The sequence below is a fragment of the Xiphophorus couchianus genome, chromosome 20 (genome assembly GCF_001444195.1).
Source record: "Xiphophorus couchianus chromosome 20, X_couchianus-1.0, whole genome shotgun sequence".
NCBI classification, from domain to species: Eukaryota; Metazoa; Chordata; class Actinopteri; order Cyprinodontiformes; family Poeciliidae; genus Xiphophorus; species Xiphophorus couchianus.
The window spans coordinates 24438032-24456509 of record NC_040247.1 but is presented as its reverse complement, the minus strand read 5'-3'; the positions used below and the strand labels follow the sequence as shown (position 1 = coordinate 24456509).

Genomic DNA, 18478 nt, shown 5'->3' with positions numbered 1-18478 from the left:
AAGTTGAAATATGACTCCCTGGTCTTGATGCTGCTTCTGTCAGGCACTAGTCCTGGCAGCGCACGGCTAGTCAAAGGGAAGCGGTTTCTGCTGACAGATAAGCTTCCCTAGGTACTCGCTGTGTCTTCACACTGTTGGTTGGATTATTACCTTAAACCAAGTGCAGATTAACTTTGTTTCTTGCAGTCGGCTCGCATGTTGTATTTACCCAACTCGCGTGAAGGTCAGTTGTGCAGCCGTAAGCATCTGAACAGTGCTGCGCGTCGGTTGGGTGAAACTCAACAGGTTGGTTGGCCTTTTTTTTTTTCCTGCCTACCTCTCTGGGGCTAAATATAGAAACAAGACATTCACGTTTCCACCGCTCAACTACAGTATTTCGCCGCGTTACCCAAAACAAGAGAGTATATGAGCTTGAAACCAACTGAGACCAGAGCCTCGGCTTGGTCAGACAAAAGTCAAGTGGGGTTAATTTGCACTTTTGACTGTTTTAGAAGTCGCATCTCATTTGTTTCCCCCGCCCCCCCGGTAACCTCTCCTTCAACTGTGGGGTAAAAAAGTGTTAGGCCAGCTGAGCCATATGTGAGCTGCGCTCGCTCGCTCCTATAAACCAAACAGGCAGCCTGAAGCAATCATTGGAGCCAATTCCAGTTTATAACCAGCGAGGAGCTGGAACGGTTCGGGCTCGAGTCCTCATCGATTGGATGAGGGGAAACGGTTTATTAGGAAAGGGAGTGTCAACATCATTGTCCCCCCCCTCCACCCTCCATCCCTCCCTTTTTTGCCCTTCCTCTTTAACTTCAACTCCCCCTTTAACTTTGCCACCCCCCTCCCACACCAATCTGAAGAATGCTCGTAAAGCGGGTTCACCTGAACAAGCCAGTGGGGGTGGTGAACCTCTCTGAGTTTGGGTAGTATTGTAGAATGTTAGCAGGGCCTTGTTTGTGTTTTGTTTAGGAGACCCCCCTTTTTTTTCTTCTTTTTTTTTTTTTATAAGAAAATGCTTTGGGGAAGGACAGCAGGGCCGGAAAAAAAAAAGTTTGGTTTGTGAGATAACTGCTACCAGATGCTCTCTCTGTCTGTTTTTTAACTTAAAGAAAAAGAGCCTGGTGAGCAAGGACAGAAAAAAGGATTGTATTCTGGATGAACTGTTCTTTGAACTTTTTCTTAACTCTGAAATATCCTTCACACATTAAGTTGTTTTTTTATTATTATTATTAAAAAAGGATTTGAAAAAAGTTTTCTAAATTGAGATTGACAGTTATTGTTACAGCTAAGAGTTTCTTCCTAATGGTCCTCTCACTCCTCACATTGTAAGAATGGGAAATAAGGTCAAGTACAGCCAGTTGAAGAGATGCCCCAGGATGACATGGCACTTCCAAACTTGGGTTATTGTTTTCTCGGGGGTGGTGAAATGTACACTGCCTTACAAAAGTGTATATTTTTAATGAACAGTGCCAAATTACAATAAATAAATAACTTGAATAATTACTTAAATGTCATAAATTCAGAAATAACCTGCTATGTGTGTGTTGGTTAAACATAGTGCTTTAATTTTAAAGACTATATATAATTCATGGTTTAATTATTTCATGTTCCTATGCTCAAGCACATCATGGAATAATATAAACGGTAAACTTAACCTATCAAAGTCAGCGGGCGGGACTAGGACAGCTTCTATAAAAATCCTGATGTCTGATTGGCTGCTTCAAACAGCAGGTCAAGACAACATCTTCCCAGTTTGCTAGGACTCTGGGTCAATATTGTCACTGGAAGTGTGAAAATAACTTCAATAAATTGCTGTAATCTATTTACTACAAACTCTTAGTGAGCCTCTGTCACTCTAGTTTGGTCTGAAATATCTCCGATAAGTTAATGAGGGAGCTCACTGTGGTCCAGCGTGGAGGAAGCTCCCACAGACAGGATAAACGCTAGGCCCCGCCCATTAGCCAACACCAGCTAGCTCTTTCTCGTGAACTTATTAGAGATATTTCAGACCAAATTAGAGATATAGAGACTGGAGTTGCTCATCCAGAGTTTGTGATGAATACATTTCAACTATTTAATTATTTAATTAAATAATTAATCATTAATTATTTAATTAATTATGCTGTTGAAGTTATTGATATACTTTCCACAGTCATAGCAGACTTGGTAGAAGTTGTCTCGACTTGCTGTTTAAGCAGCCAATCAGATGTCAGGGTTTCTATAGAAGACAGTCTTAATTAATTAATCCATGATGTGCTTCAGTGCAGGAACATACAGTCTATTAAATCATAAACTAATTATATATAGTTTTTAAAATGAAGTCAATACGTTTAATTGAGTCTTATATAATTTTGTTCTTAATAAATGATTCCCATCTTCCTGTTTTAATAAATTATATTTTAAATAAGTACTTAAGTTATCTGTTGTAATTTGGCACTCTCCATATTTTAACCCAAACCATAATTTATTTGATTTTGTTGGCAGTTTTTATACGATAAACATAGAAGTAATGCATATAGCATAAAACATGGTCTTGATTATCTTCATAAAGAAAGATCTGGAGAAGTCTGGTGTGTGTGTGTGTTTTGTTTTGTTGGCCATCCTTTACTCCAATCGACCAAAACTCAATTCTGCACAACAAATTACCTTCAGAAGTAAAATTTCTGAGTGTACTTGTTTGGAATTTAAGTGTTCTGTTTCAGCAGAACACTCGGTATATCAGCAGGGCTAATATTCATGTGTTAGACTGGCCCAGTCAAAGCCCAGACTTGATAACTGCTGTTTAGAAGCTTTCCATCTAGTCTGAGGGAACTTTGAGTGAACTGAAAAATGAATTTGTTAGAGAAACAACTCAAAGTAGCTGTAATTACAGCAAAGTATTGACTTAGCATTGCTAAATACAAACATAGGTCACACTTTTTAGATCGTTAATTATTTTTTTTAAAAAGTCACATAAAAACCATGTAAAATTTTCTTTAAACTCCACTTTTATTAGTGGAGAACTGAAACAATTGATAGAATAATTGTTTGCTAAAATAACCGCTAGTTGCAAGTTCAAAATATGAAAAAGTTCGAGGAGAATGTCTTAACTGGGGATAGTTAAAAACCGGTAAGAAAATCACACAAATCGAGACTGTTGACACAGTTCAGGTTTGACGTCGAGCTGAATTAGTTGGAGGGTGTCGGAAAATGTTTCGTTCACTGTCCTCAGAATGTCCCGGCGTCAAAACGCTCCCTGGTCTTGTTTACATTTCGTTCCTCTTTCTGCATCTCCAAAATGAAGCATTCAGTCGAATTTCTGTGGCGGTGGGGGTGCGGTCTCTGGCTGAGTCAGGATTTGTATAGCAGCTGCCGTTGGCACAGCGACGCAGCGACATGTTTGTAAGAGGATATGCAAGTGTGCAAGCGTGGACGGTACGGACACCGTCTCCTGGTTCGTCCACAACTCAAACTCTCCTTTCATTTCGGAAACAACTCCAGGGTCGCTGTGACCGTGCAGACATTCGCTCTCAGCTCAGCTCTGTGGGTTTTTTAAAAAAAACAAAAAATTTTATGTTTTTTTAAAATGTTTTTCAGCAGATTTGCTTTATTGCAGGCTTGAGTTCATAGAAAAGTTAGGTCATAAATGACAGGGGCCTCTACAGCATCATTTAAGGCTCCAGAAGCATTACAGCATGTCAACACAGGCGAGGCAATATATATCTCATAATTTACAGCACTTGTTTCTTGATTGGGCTGTTTTTAATTTTCACTCTGGATGAAGTGGAAAATGTAACTCTCTCTCTTTTTAAGCTGTTCTTCTGCTTGCCTGGTGAAGTCACCACTGTTGATGAGGCTTGTTGTTACGGCAACCTTCGCATCAAGAGGTTGCTGCTCCGGAGCTCGCTGTTGTCCCCAAAATAGAATAGCAAACATTCGCTTCTTGACATTGCGACATCGCAACGCAACTTGAAATCATTTTGAGTTAGTAGCAAACAACGCTCGCAAACGTCCGACATAAATCTTTTTTTTTTTTTTTTTTTTGGTTTAAGAGAGAGGTGGCCCAACTTTCACAACTGCTTGTCGTTACCGTTTCCGTCAGGCTTATTTTGCTCTACATGAGTGTTGCCTCGCAGAAAAAAACTATTCTCCCTAGCAATAGCAATGCAGCAGCATTATTGAGGGTTTTGATACAATTGGCACCTCTATAAAAGTCTTTTTAAGGTTTCACCTGCGCATTCTGGCTATCTTGTCAAATAGATTTTTTTTTTAAATGTTTAAGTAAAGGTCATCCAATGCACACATTTTTGACCTGTTTTGATATTTACAAGTGCAAACATTTCAGACCAATTATTTTATTAATTCTGTTGGTCTTTCCAAAATTTGGGATCATGATCAATACACCCAAACACTAATAGATTGAAACAGAAATTTCAGCTGATCTACATTTTTTGTTTATAACTCTTCTTCACACCACACACAACCACTAAATGAAACACAGTCCTCAGTCTAAATTATATCATTGGAGCTGTTTACTTATTGAGCTTCTTTTGATTTGAGCTCATTTACCTTTAAGCTACTTTTGATTACAGTGAAGCTATTAAATCAGCAGGTCACTGCCACACAAAAACGCCATTATTTAAGGAGACATACGAACCTAATTCATCATCCGGTTGCTGTGTTAGTGTATCTGCTATTTTTTTTGTTGTTGTGGTAGGAATTTATTTCTGACATTTGTTTAGGTGGAAACACGTCTTAAAAATTTCAGCGTCGTTGGTAGGATTTTCACAAAAACACATTTTGCTGGACGATAGATTGTCCAGGATGTTACTGCGATAAATGACAATATTGTTTTGAGACCATTTTCAAGTAAGCTTTTGAGATGGTGTAATACCATTACAATACAAGATCAATAAACTTAAATTTCTTGTGAACATTTGACATTGGAACCTTAAGGACATTTTAAATTTATCCAAAATAAACAAACACTCAAAGCAGCAGTAATAAAATAAATACAGAACCCTGTGTAAGCAAACTTGTCCTTCAAAAAAAGAAGGCCAGGTGAGACCGATGCACCAGACCGAAGACTTTTATATCCAGTCTTTGGTAGAAAGAGAGAGAGAAGGGAAAACATTAAAATGGCAATGATCGAGTTCATTTTTAATTTATTATGCGATTTATTGCTTATTTCTGGATGCCTAACCGTCGGGCCATTAAAAAAAAATATTTCAATTAAAATGAGAAAATTATGTGAACCGGAGTGTTTTATTCATAGTTGTATTGTTTGTTTGTGTTTTTTTTCCCTCAGCTTTATTAGAGATGGTCTGACCAGTTTCAGATATTTTGCCTGCAATTTTGGCCATTTCTATGTCCAAGAAGTGCATTCAAAGTATTTTAGCCTTCTGATGTAGATGACATCAAACTGTGGGTATTTGGTTGAATTGCAAATGTCTGATCATCCTTCAGTCAAAATTTTAATAGTTTTATCCTCTTCTCTTTTAATTCTTATACTGTCCCCAAATGTGTTTTTTTTTTTAACTTTCAGGTGGCCTTGGTTAAAATGTATAATGTATTGCTACTCTTCCTATCACTTATCGTTACGAGGAAGAAGCAACATTTTTGACATCTTTCAGCAGAAATGGGACATGCACACCGACGGGTTCTGTGGTAGCTGTATTAATAATAAATTAAACTTTAAATGTTTAACTGCATTCTTTCCTAGCACCGTCCCCACACACATAACTTGCTTCTGAAAAAATAAAAATGTGAATGAAAAGTATAAAGCTTGACAATTGTCAGGAGTAAGACTTTGTCTTGTTGTTCAGTGTGTTCTGGCTCTGCGTTGTCCTTTGCCTCTTCCGCCACAAGCGCAAACGGGTTGATTAGAGGTAGGCTTAATCACTCAGCAGATGGAACAGAGTACAGTGTCACAAAGACAAAAACAAACCCACACTTGGATTATGGCGCGCGTGTGTCTGCTTGTACACGTGCCGTACGAGTGTGTTTGTGTCCAGTCGGTCTGAGAAGCTCTGATTCAACGCTTAAACACATTCCCAGGAGACCCAGCGTACTCTCTCAAGAGATTCTAGATTCCTAAGTCTTCTGTTGGTAACCCTACATCTGGCCACTCTTTATTTGTGTGAAATATTGTCGATGCAGTAACATACAAAAATGGTAGTTTTTGTATGTTACTGTAAAAACTTACTAAACATAGGTTTATGTTGCATCCAGGCATGATGAGCCTGGTATGAGATTGTCATTGTATGATAACCTTGGGGAAAAATAAAATGGTGTATGCAGCAAAAAATTAAAAAACAAAATTGAAAACTTAAAAGGAATTTCTCTTTATTTTTTCCTGCCCAAAAAAGCAACTTATTGATAATGTTGCTAATGTTTTCTGTGTATCATGCTAGTTTGTTATTTTGGGTTTGAAGTAAAGATATAGACACATTTCTATTATATTTAGAAATATTCTAACAAGGGAAGCACATATATGAAAATTTGAGCAGATATTGATGTTATGGATGAATGATATATGAGCACTAACATCAGTTTCAGCTAATAATAATCATTAGTAATTTCTTTACATAAAATAAAACTTGGCAGATATGAGCAACCGATATTTATTTTTGCCTAGTTGTTTTTCTCCCCAAAGGTGTCAAAATGGTAGAGAAATGTGAATATCGGTAAATATTGGTTATCGGCCATAACAGCAATATTATTATCGGATTACAATATCGGCCTAAATTTTCATATCTGCGCATCCATAATTGATATCTGACATAAATATTGCTGTTATGGCTGATAACTGATTTTAACCAATATAATATGTCATGTAGATTGTACATCCACCATTCGACGACTTCACCACTGTGTATCTGCTTCAGTTAACTCCCCACAATCCTGTCCTGCATCACTGTTAGATGACCAAACAAATACCACAACCTCCTCTCCTCCAAAACCAAATGGTACCGCGAGGGAAATAAGTATCGGTTGTTAATATAGATCCAGTTTTATTTATCGGACCAATACAGATATGTTAAAAAAAGTTGTTTTTTTTTTTTTATTATTATTTTCACTGAATTTCCTCTACAGAATTATTCTACAAGTACCAGAAATAAAATTTTAGATATGTTTTCTGTCATCCGGTTGGAAACTCTTTATTTTTTTATTTTTCAAAAAAAACAAAGCAAAACATAGTTTTACACAAAATGTATCCATACTCATCCAAAAGTTGTATGTTTTCTTTATTTATTACTAGGCCTGTCATGATAACAAATTTTGCTGAACGATAAATTGTTCCAGAAGTTATTGCGAAAACCGATGATATTGTTGGTTCATGGCCATTTTTAAGTGATATAACAGCCATGGCAAAAATAATAATGCAAGAGCATATTCTAAAAGATCGGTAAACCTTAAATAAACCAAAAATAAATAAACAGAACAACAAATAAAATACATTTTATTTTATAAAAAAGGACTTGTTGAGACCAAAGCACCAAACTGAAGACATCCACTTTTTGGTAAAAAGAGAGAAACAAAAGAGATAAGATAGATAGATAGATAGATAGATAGATCGCATTTATTGTCATTGAACAGAATTCAACGAAATTTCCATTGCAGCTCCCGTGCAAAAGGTCAAATATATACAGTATAAATAAGCAAACACACAATAATAATAATAACAATATATACAACAAAATACATACACGATACATTATACCAATGGAGATTATTGAGTTTGTTTTAATTTATCATTCAATTAATTGATTTATTGATTATTGTGACAGATGTATTTTTAGTTATTCAAAAATGACCTTACTAAATCAAAAATTACAATTTGTATGTATGTATTTTTTTTAAATCATGGTGTCTCGGCCACTTTCCCTTTTGTATCTAAGCTGTAGGTCAGATGTTGGCATATAAAGGACAGTGACGTTCATCCAAGCAGCTTTTTAATGCGAGGCGCCAGAAATATCACATTCTGCCAGATATTGCATTCAATCTGTCCTTTTTGTCTTTACTGTCGGAGGGAAGGAAAGGTGTAGTGGCCCTCCGTACGTCACTTGATTGGCAGTATGCAGCAACAGCTGGGGGAGGGGGAGCGTTCTTGCTTAATCTGTTAATTTTTAAACTCTTTGTATACAGTCATGCTTGTAAAATTGGCCCAGTTGGAATGGAAACGAGCTAAAATGCTGTCATTCCTTATGTAACGGGCTGTAAAACATCCGCACGTGACGAGTAAAATTTTCCGTATGTTTCCTCGTCTTTGGCGTTTCGAAAACTGCAAAAATCTCCCATGGCCCGGCGAAAGCCAGCAGGACATGAAAGCCGCTTTTCAGCTGCTGCTCTCTGTTTCCCCTTATAACTCGATTGTGGATTCTGTTTCACCTAGGCTCTGTCAACACACGATACCGGCCAGTTGAAAGAAAAGAAAAGGAGTAGTACAGGGAGGAGGGAGCGGGGAGCTGGGAGGGGCCGAAGTTGTGAAACTGGCGTCAGACCATCTTTTGAGTGGAATTCTTTGCCGGGGTCAGAGTTCAGGCGCTGCAGTGTTGGCGCTGTGATTGGCTGAGGAAAGGTGAAATGAAAACCACGGTAAACTTTTGACCCCGGCGCAGCGGCACTGCAGGAACGCCCAGGCTCTGCTCCGGCGTGGTGGAACAGAGCCTGCTCTCTTCCTGTGTTTACTCCACCAATCCAACAGGGACGGAGGGGAGAACAGGAGGAAGAGAAAAGGGGGAGGGGAAAAGAGAAAGGCACAAGCGAGAAAGAGGAGAGGAAAGAGGGGTGGGGAGGGAACTATGACAGTAGCGCAGCTAAAACATGTACAAAACAGAATCCTTTTGTTTCTCTGCTCCACAGCTAAAAATATTTTCAGTTTAATTGCAGAGGCTGAAAATGTGTTCACACTTACACGAGATTTGTTGGATCACTGCAGCTGCTGTAGTTTCTAGAAGAGGAGGCCTGTATGTTATCAGAGTGGGCAGCTTGGAGTGCTGATCAGACCCAGGCTCCTCCGATAAAAAGCTGTTTCCCCATTGATTAATGAACTCATTTCCATAATATTAGCTTTGTGCCATCACAGCACACTGCATTTTTTCCTAAATTGTTTTGTTTTGGTCTACTTTGGATGGTAGTCTTCACATCCCCTATACATCTCAGCGTGTCAAGCTTGTGTTAAAGGATTATTAGTGATTTAGCTGTACGGTTGTGTTAGCTAGGTTAACCTGCAGTGCTGTTTGCCCCATTTCGTTCTTTTTTTGCTTCTTGTTGTTGATTTTTACAATGGATAGTTGGCAGTGCACACGTGGCACATTCTTAGACACCCTATGAAGAATCTGCAATGTCTCTGTTTTCATCTTCATTTTATTTTCCCTAGGTTTTCCACACCTTGCAGTTTGTGGGAGGGGGAAAAAACGGAGAAATGCAAAACAGGCTGTCAAAGCCCTTGTGTGTGTTCAGCAAGGAAACAAGAGTCTTAGGAAGACACTTTCTTTGCTTTGAAGTATATCTTCTGTCTCGCCACCTTTTTCTAGAGATCACTAACAAATTTCCTTGTTATTCCTATTGTCTGTAGTTTTTCTACAATTGACTCTAGTTGTGTTGTAGAGCAAATCGCTCTACATTCCCATCCTCTTCTTCCATTTGCGTCACAGGCTTAGCATTAAGTGAAACTCAATTCCCATAGCTCCCTCAGTCTGCAGAAGTCACTCAGCCATGCCTCTGAATATAAGCTTTTTTTTATACACAGCTTTTATAAAGATCTTTTAAAAAAGTTGTCTTTATTTTGTGTAGGGCTTCAACTAACGATTATTTTAGTATTCGATTAATTACCGATTATTCTGACGATTTATCGATTCGGACAAAAAAAATGCAGCATTCTGCAGAATTTACATTTAAAGCCTTTCATTTTAGAAATGCATCAGAAGATGCACATAAACAAATAATTCAATTCCCTTTTTTAGATTAAAAAAAAAAGAAATTTTACTGCCTAAAATGCAATTGCATACCATTTCTTTAATAAATCTGAAGCAGGAGAAGCTAAATGGTGGTGCAGGGGTAAAGCATGACCCCCACATGGCGGCCTTAGTCCTCAAGGCGGTAGTCACAGGTTCGATTCCTGGTCTGGCGACATTTGCCGCATGTCTTCCCCCTCTCTCATTACCCTCTTTCCTGTCAGGCTACTTTCAAATAAAGGCAACTAGAGCCAACAAAACCTTAGAAAAAAACCCCCATAAACCTAATGTCAGGTGACTAAATGTTTTTCTTTATCGTACCGTTTAGTTCTGTTAACCATAGTGACCAATTGCTGTTTTTCCATGACAAAGTCTTAAGTCAAAGATTATAAATGTTCATGAACAAAAACAACTTTACAAGTGTTTCACCTCGAAAATCAGGTGATGAAGCTGACATCATCCTGATGCATTTCAGAAACTCCTCAAGCCGTCAAGCTTTCTGAGAAACATAAAACTTTATCTATAACTAAAAACATTACATAAAAATCCCTGAAGAAGCTAGATGTTATGCATTTTATTGTATACTGTGCACTTTGACTCATGTTTATTAGTGTTTTTGAGAACATGTAATAGATTTAGTTAAAAATGTTGACACTGTACCTTTGCTTTGTCCTTTCAGCTTTTTTTTGGTGCTGTTTAATAGTTTTTCTACTTATTCAGATTTGTCAAGCAAACATTTAAACTCTCCAACAAAGCAACATTTGTGATTTTTCTCAGATTTTTCTGTGGTTATTAAAAGTAGGAACGGCAGGAAAAACAACCTAGTATGCTGTCACAGCAGGTACGGCACAACAAGTACGGTAACGATAGCTAAGTTTCTTATCTAGCAATTATATGTCGTTCTGCAGTTGTGGCTGAATTTGAATAAAATAGTTGTTGGTATTATGTCAATTATATTTTAGATCTTCTCACTGAGTTTGAAATCACTCTCTCTTTCTCTTAATTATATATTTAAGGAGCAGAGAGCTTGAGAGCTTTTTGCTTTGCCTGAGATGTGTATAATATTGTATGTATTAAACAACACAATCACACGTAAACTTGTCAACAGCAGCATTTAGATGTTTACTCTTGTCTTATTCGTTTAATTAGTGGTAGGGTTTTCTTCTGATGTAATCTTCACCTGAAACATCCAGAGTAATATTTGGCCAGGTTCAAATGGCTACAAAAAATGGGCCGTAAACTGTCATCTCACTTCCATAGAGGATCTTTGCCACGCTAGCAGCGCGCTAACACTAGCTTGTTTCTTTGCTGTATTTTTGTAACTCTGGTGATTCATTTGATGTTTTCCTGAGGTTGAGGTGAATTTAAGGTGACCGAAGACACGGGCAGACATTTCTACTGGTTAATTAAATTATAGAAAATTGGTTTCCATCTGTGACTTTCCTGTTACTGACCTACACTAACCCTAGCCCTAACTCTTACCCTAAAACTTGTGGTTTTATTTTTTAGATAAAACCCACATCTGTGAGCTCTCATCCTCATATTAACAAATTCCACATTGTTTGAAGTTTTGCAGCGGACACTGTGTCTTTTCCGGTTTGCAGCTGGTTCGATTCATATCATCCACTGACAAGGACCCAGTTCCTTTCAGACACACAGAGGGGAGAAAAAAACTCTAACAAGGCTATACGATTCACTCCTCTGTTTTGATGCAATGCGATTCAGTGATTTATCAGAATAAACAAAGTATAATATTAGCCAGCTGAGCTAACTTGATAAAATAATGACCTTTCTTGTCTAACAGTGCACTTTTATTGGACATGACTTGTAACTGAAAAAAAGTTAGGCTTATTGCTGCCAAGCAGCAAGCAGATGTACTCAACGATCAATCAGCGTCTCAGCAGTGAGCAATGAACAGCATTTTCTATATTCTTCCTAACAAAACATAAAATTACCCGTCACAAAGTTTTTTTTTTATGACATTTTGCTTTATAACTTTTTAAACATTCACTTCTATTGTAAACTAGCACCAGTATTACTGTTATAAAGTAACTATATTATTGACAATGAGGAAGTTCAACTGTGCTAAGAATTTAATATCTAGACTCCAAAATATCGACAAGATGTATAAAACTTTACATATAATTTTACATATTATATTTACAATAGCACTTTAAGGTAAATGACATCTGTAATTGTTTTGAAACAAACGTTCCTTGTAGTTTTCGAAGCTACTCCTCCGAGACAAGTCAGATTCGGGGTCCGGTAACGCTGTGGAAAAAGGTATTTTTTACCACATCTGCCATCTTTGACTTGTTCTTCTCGTTTGTGGCGCATGTCCTACCCATCCTCCTCTTCTTCCTCCTCCTCTTGCACCAGTTATTGTCTGCTTTCCAACAAAAGATGCACATCACTAGAGGAAAACCCCATAAGCAGACATAATTTTGTGCGTCGTATTTCTAAATCAGTGTGGTAATTTTTCTACCAGTGGAAGGACACGGAAACTTGATGCGTTTCAGTTGAAAATGCGAAACTGCATCTTATCACGGTTGCTCTGCTGATGCACGCTCATCTTGCACGTGTGTGTGTTTAAATGAACATCCCCATTGAATACCCAATACCCATAACATTGCAGAAGCATGTGGGACACAGAATGTGGCAAAAATAATTATACTAATAGGACTAGACCTTGACCATTAATCCGTCCTTGTACCTAACAAACACAACGATGCAGACAACTAAAGCTACAACAGATTCAGAATGGTTGTCCATTGTGTTTGTCGACTTATAAGTTAAAGATTTAAGACAACAGCAGACTGTATAACAACACAACTGAGTTTAATTTAGATCACTTCTCTGTAAATGATACAGATAGTCGCACAAGATTCAGTAGGAAAGCTATTATCTTCTTGCTCTTACTGGTCAGAATTGCTTCTTGTAAAATTTTAAATTCAAGATTATTTTAAATTAGCCATGTTTATTCTTTTATTAGCTCATGATTATAAAACTATTTATTTTCTCATTTGTTAAAACTGGATCCGCTTTTGTTCCTGGTCAAGTGTAGAAAACTGGTTCAGTCGTTCTCAAAGTTTGAAGCACCATTCTTCTTTTAGTCCGTTACAGTCCAACATATTGGTCCCTATTTATTGTACGAGCTGTAAAGTAAAGGATGATAGCCCTGCAAATATAACTCCAACAAGTCGGCCAACCAACGGAAACTCAACGTTGCAGTTTGACTTCAGCAGAACCTGGAATCAAAGTAAAATGTCCCTGCTAGCCAAGGTGGAGGCTGGGGGTCTGTGGAGGCCCTTTGTTCAGAGTCTGGATGGTTTTATGTTCCGCAGAAGGTGGAGAAGTTCTTTGAAGAAAAGAGGAAGTCATTCTTTTCTTTTGTTGGCTTTTTGCACTTGATCTCTCAGACTCCAGTTAGCGCCTTTTATTTTGTTGTTGTTTTATTACCTTGTCTGGGTTCTCCCTGTGTGTGGTGGTGGTTGTGGTAAATACATGATACTAGACTATTAAAGTAGGCCAGATGGCTTATAATTTAGTATGGGCTGCAAATATACCTTTGTTTTGGGATATAATTTTTAAAACAAAGAACTTAATACATAAGCTGAATATTCATTCTTGAGGGGATTGAGTCATATATGTGTTCCCCAGTTTGTGTGAGCTTTGTTTTGGGTGGGCCAGTGTTTATTGTTGGGCCTGCCTCTCTTTGTCCTGGGGAAGCTCAGATTGCAGGCTTTATTTAAGGCTCTTCAGGAATGTCCTTCTTTCTATTCTCGTCCTGACTGACTCAAACTCTTGCTGCTCTGGCCTTTGGCCAAATGACTAAAAATCAAATCGGACCATTCTGTAACAATATTTTGATGTACAGCATCTGAATTTTGTTCATCCTTGTCAGGTTAAGAGAAATACCAATGCCATGTAGACCTTAAAAACGGCAAGTTGTGATTGTATGTTAACCAGCTCGCTGTCAAACTGGGCCAAAAATACTGGCTAGCTAATAAATTTGGCTGATTGCTATTTGTTGAATTGGAAATATTTTAGCACCCAAATGATGTCTAGTGGTTTACCAATCTGCTTGCTGCTCAGAAAATAATGAGCTAAAGGTGAGTAAGTAATGCGCTCAGCATGCAGCCCCTTTGAAATCACCCAAGGCACCAAATGGCATTGGTCTGTCTCTACATTTGGATATTTGAAACCAATTATAAAACAAGTACAAAACTTAGTTTACAGTTTGACCACCCAGTCAGTGTAGTAATGGAAAACCAAGCCACAAAATCTTTTGGAAGAAGTGTCAAGAAAAAAGATGAAACCTCTTGTCAAAGAAAGCTCCCGTATGAAGTTGTATCAAAATACATATAAATAAAGATGGTGATCAGGATGGAAATGTAAACACTAGCTTGTATGGTCAATAAAGGGTTTAAATGGGAGTATTAAATACATTTTCTCAGTTGTTAGAGCCATCATATTGTAACAAGCTAACTGACAGCTAAGCCTAGAAAACATACAGCACAATTTGCTTGGCATGGCACCAATCTGCTACAATCTAAATGCACATTCTGGTGTAATATAGCAGAGCTCATATGCAAAATTCTTAGAATCGATTTTTACTGTCACAGATTCCACTGAAGTGATGAAAAATCAGTTGGAAAAATTCAAGTTTTCCTTACAATGTTTTTCGCTGCGTGTAGTGTAGACTAGACAAATCCCAGGTGTCACCGCCACTATGACCTTTAGAGTTTTGTTTAACTTTGAGTTTAGTGTACCGAGTTCTCTTTTACTTTGAAACCTGACCTATTCCAGCTTTGACCAATTCTGATTTATTTTTCCAAGGTGTGAAACACAAATTAAGCGTCACAAGCACTTTTGATGGAGGCACTAGTTTTTAAATTTAGCAGAAAATTATAAAATGTTTCCAATTTTTCCATCAAAACATTAACCCCATATCCTTATTATAATTTTTATTCATCTAAAAAGAACTCTATTGTAGTGCATTGTTAAGTTTATAGACTAAAAAGAGCAACACCTTTTGTCAGATTTCTCAGTGTCTAACACGCCAATCACAAACGATGGCTGACCAGAGGGAGATTGGTCGGACTGGTTTCACCGGTGTTGATGAGTTTGCTGCTGGTTCTGCTGGTGTACACAGTTGTGCACTGTTTTGCTGAGTCATCGTACGGTAGCATTACTGGAAATCGTCCCGCTTCCTCAAACCTCGAAGGGAAAAAAAACAATGTAGACAACAAGTAGCTACATTTTACTGAAAAGACATGCTTCAATATTTATGTATTTATGTAGAAAATAACCTGAGGCTTTTTTTTGGTCAGAAATGAAACCGTTTGATTTGATCTTTTTGGAGCGGCAGAGCAAAGGCTTGGAGAAATCCAAACTAAAACGGATTGTTTTATGGCTCGGTATACATGAATTGTGACGCAAATTTAAACAACATTTTTATGTTTTACTCTTTAAATGAGAGGATCTAACATTTCAAACGGCTGTTTTTGTACAAGACGTAATAATCTACAGCATAATGAGCTTCTATCAGTAAAATGTTTTTTCATGTTCTGCGGTCTTTCAATATAGCAGCTTCAGTTTCCTTATTAAGGTGGTTTTCTTGAATAGCGATGAGCTCAGTGCAGTGTCTCCTTTCTCTGCCCCTCCCCCTACCTGTCTCTCCCTCCTCCCTCTTGTTTTTTTATTTTTTTTTTATTCTAACCAGTCAGCTGGACTCCTCCTCTCCCTCCTGCGCTGCATAATCACACAGTGCTCAAACCTCCTGGTCTGAATTACACTTCAGTTGTAGAGCTTACTAATGCATGTTGACTGTGTATCTCTGTCAGGACACTATCACTGATCAAATGAGATCTAGATCTCAACTGGGTTTACCTGGTTAAATAAAGGAAATAAAATAAAATAATAATAATAATAATGTGTGTGAGTACGAACCAAATAGTGTTTGGACATATGATAGAAAGGGAACGGAGAAAGGGTGTGTGTGATGCTTTTCTGTGTGTGTGTGTGTGTTTTGTTTTTTTTAAATTATTCAACAGCAGCATTAGCTCGGTTGCAGTCTTGTGTTTAGGGCTGATGTGATCAGTGGTCTGTGGTTGGTTGGTGGGGGGGGGGATCACACTTAGACACACACACACACACACTGAGGGTGGAAGCAGCTTGTAATTCACACTCCATCTGGCTACGACGGCTGCGAAGCGAATATTGAGGCTAAAACCAAATGGTTACGTCACGAGGATTTTTCCTCTCTTTTTGGTTCCTACAGTAATTTATATATAGCTGCTACTTTGGTAGGAATGTTAAAAGGTCATTGTCTTATTTTTGTACTTGCATTGTTAAAGTGACTCTATTGTAGGTATATTTTTAGAACTCTGCCTTTAGGTCAAAATTATTCAAGTTCATGATGAAACCCAACTATTTTGGTTTCATCTAAGGTTTAAAGTAACAACCCAAAGCGGAGATGCATATTTGGAATTTTGCGTGCCATTTTATGATCTTTGTTCTTTAGAAAAAGCTTGAACCTACTGATCTAAGCTAATGCATATTTTGTTTCAATAAATATAATTTGAAAACATAATTGAACATATTTTCCTTGGCGTCCTTCGGTAAGCAGTCATTAATTATTTAGATTTGGAGCAGAGGGGATGTCATTCCATTTGTGGGAAAGAGCAGTTGCTGTTTAAACGGGATTTTACTGTGGTAGAACAGACAAAAGATAAGTGTTGACAATTTTAAAGTGAGTTAATTCTATTCACTTCGAAAATACTTCATTTAATCCCAAAGAACAATTAAATAATTGAGCTTGATTGATAAATTTAGCATTCTATATTAGCAACCTTTGTACTTTGCATCACTAGCATTGCAAAAAATTCTCTTTTTGTGTATTGTAGAGAATTATAAAGCTTTACCTTAACTCCAGAATGTTCCTTAACAGGTTGAAAGGTAAAAGGGATAATACAGAGCAACTTTAACCTCATCTTCCTTTCTGTTTACATCTAGATACAGATATATATTGAGTCTTCTTCCTTCATTAACAGTGTAAAATGGAGAATTGACTGATGGGGAGAGAAAATGATTTATTTTTTTTAATGTAGATAATTGACCAGTTCTGGTCACTAGCCAATTTCCTGGCACATCTATAATTAAGTGACACCAGTTTGGGATGCACGTTTTATGCCAGCACTTGACTTTCAACTTTAAAGAGTAGCTAAGCCCCAAATCAACTTTTTTTCACAGAAAAACTGCGTGAAGTGGTCCTTGTGGGCGCTACCTTTACTTTGTCTATGCAAATTTTCATTTAAACTTAATTCTGCAATATTTTACCTAAAACTGTCTTAGTGCTGCCCTCTTCAGGTTCAAGGGGGACTACTGCAGCTGAATTTTCTTACAGGGTACAAACTGCACAGATGAGTAGATGTCAGCGTTGAGACTGACTACCGTGCGAAGGAAGCAGAAGGTGCTCACAACAGCATTCGCTTCTCGCTCAGTCAGGACCGTACCTGCAGAGCAGTTGGTGATCTCACGTGTTTTTGCCAAACTCTCCAACAACAGAGAAGGAAGTTGCTAGATTTGTCGCTGGTCTCTTATTTTGGGGGAAGAAAAATAGCTAGAGGGGTTTGAAAAGCACTGCAGAGTCTACGTTGGCAACAGTGGTGTCCCTCTTCTTGACCACTCCCCTGTTCAACCTTCTCCTCTCATCTCCACATTTGGGGAATGTTCCGTGGCTCCGCCCACTTTACGATTTTTCAAAAAATTGTATGGTTATACTTTTACTATGAGATTAGTTACACTGAAGAGCTCTTATAAAATAAAATTGTATTAGAAACAAAAAAACATATTTAATTTGTTATAGTACTCTTTAATGTTCTAACTTTATGTATTCAAAAATATCCAGAAAGTCTAATGATGATGTTTTGAAAATCAGATAACTATCAACTATTTTTGGCAGATAAATCATAAAAGTTGTTTTGTTTTGTTTTGGGGGTTTTTTTAACTGATGAGGGCCAATCATTAGCAACTGGCTGATTGGCCTTCATTCACCAAGGCCTATTGGCTGATGAGGGCCGATCATCAGCCAATAGGAATGACAATGCATTGTGAAAGTATTAATATTTACAAATATTCATTAGGAATGCTACAGCCGCACGTTTCAGTTTGTTTCGTTGTGATAGACTTCCACAAACTTGCAGCTAATTAACAAATGGAAGCAAAAATAATTTTAGGTTTGTAAATGATTTAAAAATAAAAATATCTATGTAGCCTCACTTTGATGCACCTTAATAAAATTCATCCATCCATCCATTTCCTGTTCACCCTTGTCCCTAATGGGGTCGGGAGGGTTGCTGGTGCCTATCTCCAGCTACGTTCCGGGCGAGAGGCGGGGTACACCCTGGACAGGTCGCCAGTCTGTCGCAGGGCACTCAATAAAATTCACTTTAACTAATTGCATGTAGGCTCTTGGCACCTAACTGGCAAGTAAGAAAGTATCCGTACGCAATTTAATCCCACAGAGAAAATATTGAAACTATTATATGCAT

At 37.7% G+C, this 18478-nt stretch overlaps 1 protein-coding gene across 2 annotated transcripts in view; it reads left to right on the top strand.

Moving 5' to 3' along the window:
* The window catches only part of LOC114135461 (nuclear receptor coactivator 3-like), a 47653-nt gene that overhangs the window by 8507 nt on the left and 20668 nt on the right, over positions 1-18478 (top strand). The gene's annotated exons all lie outside the window — the stretch shown is intronic.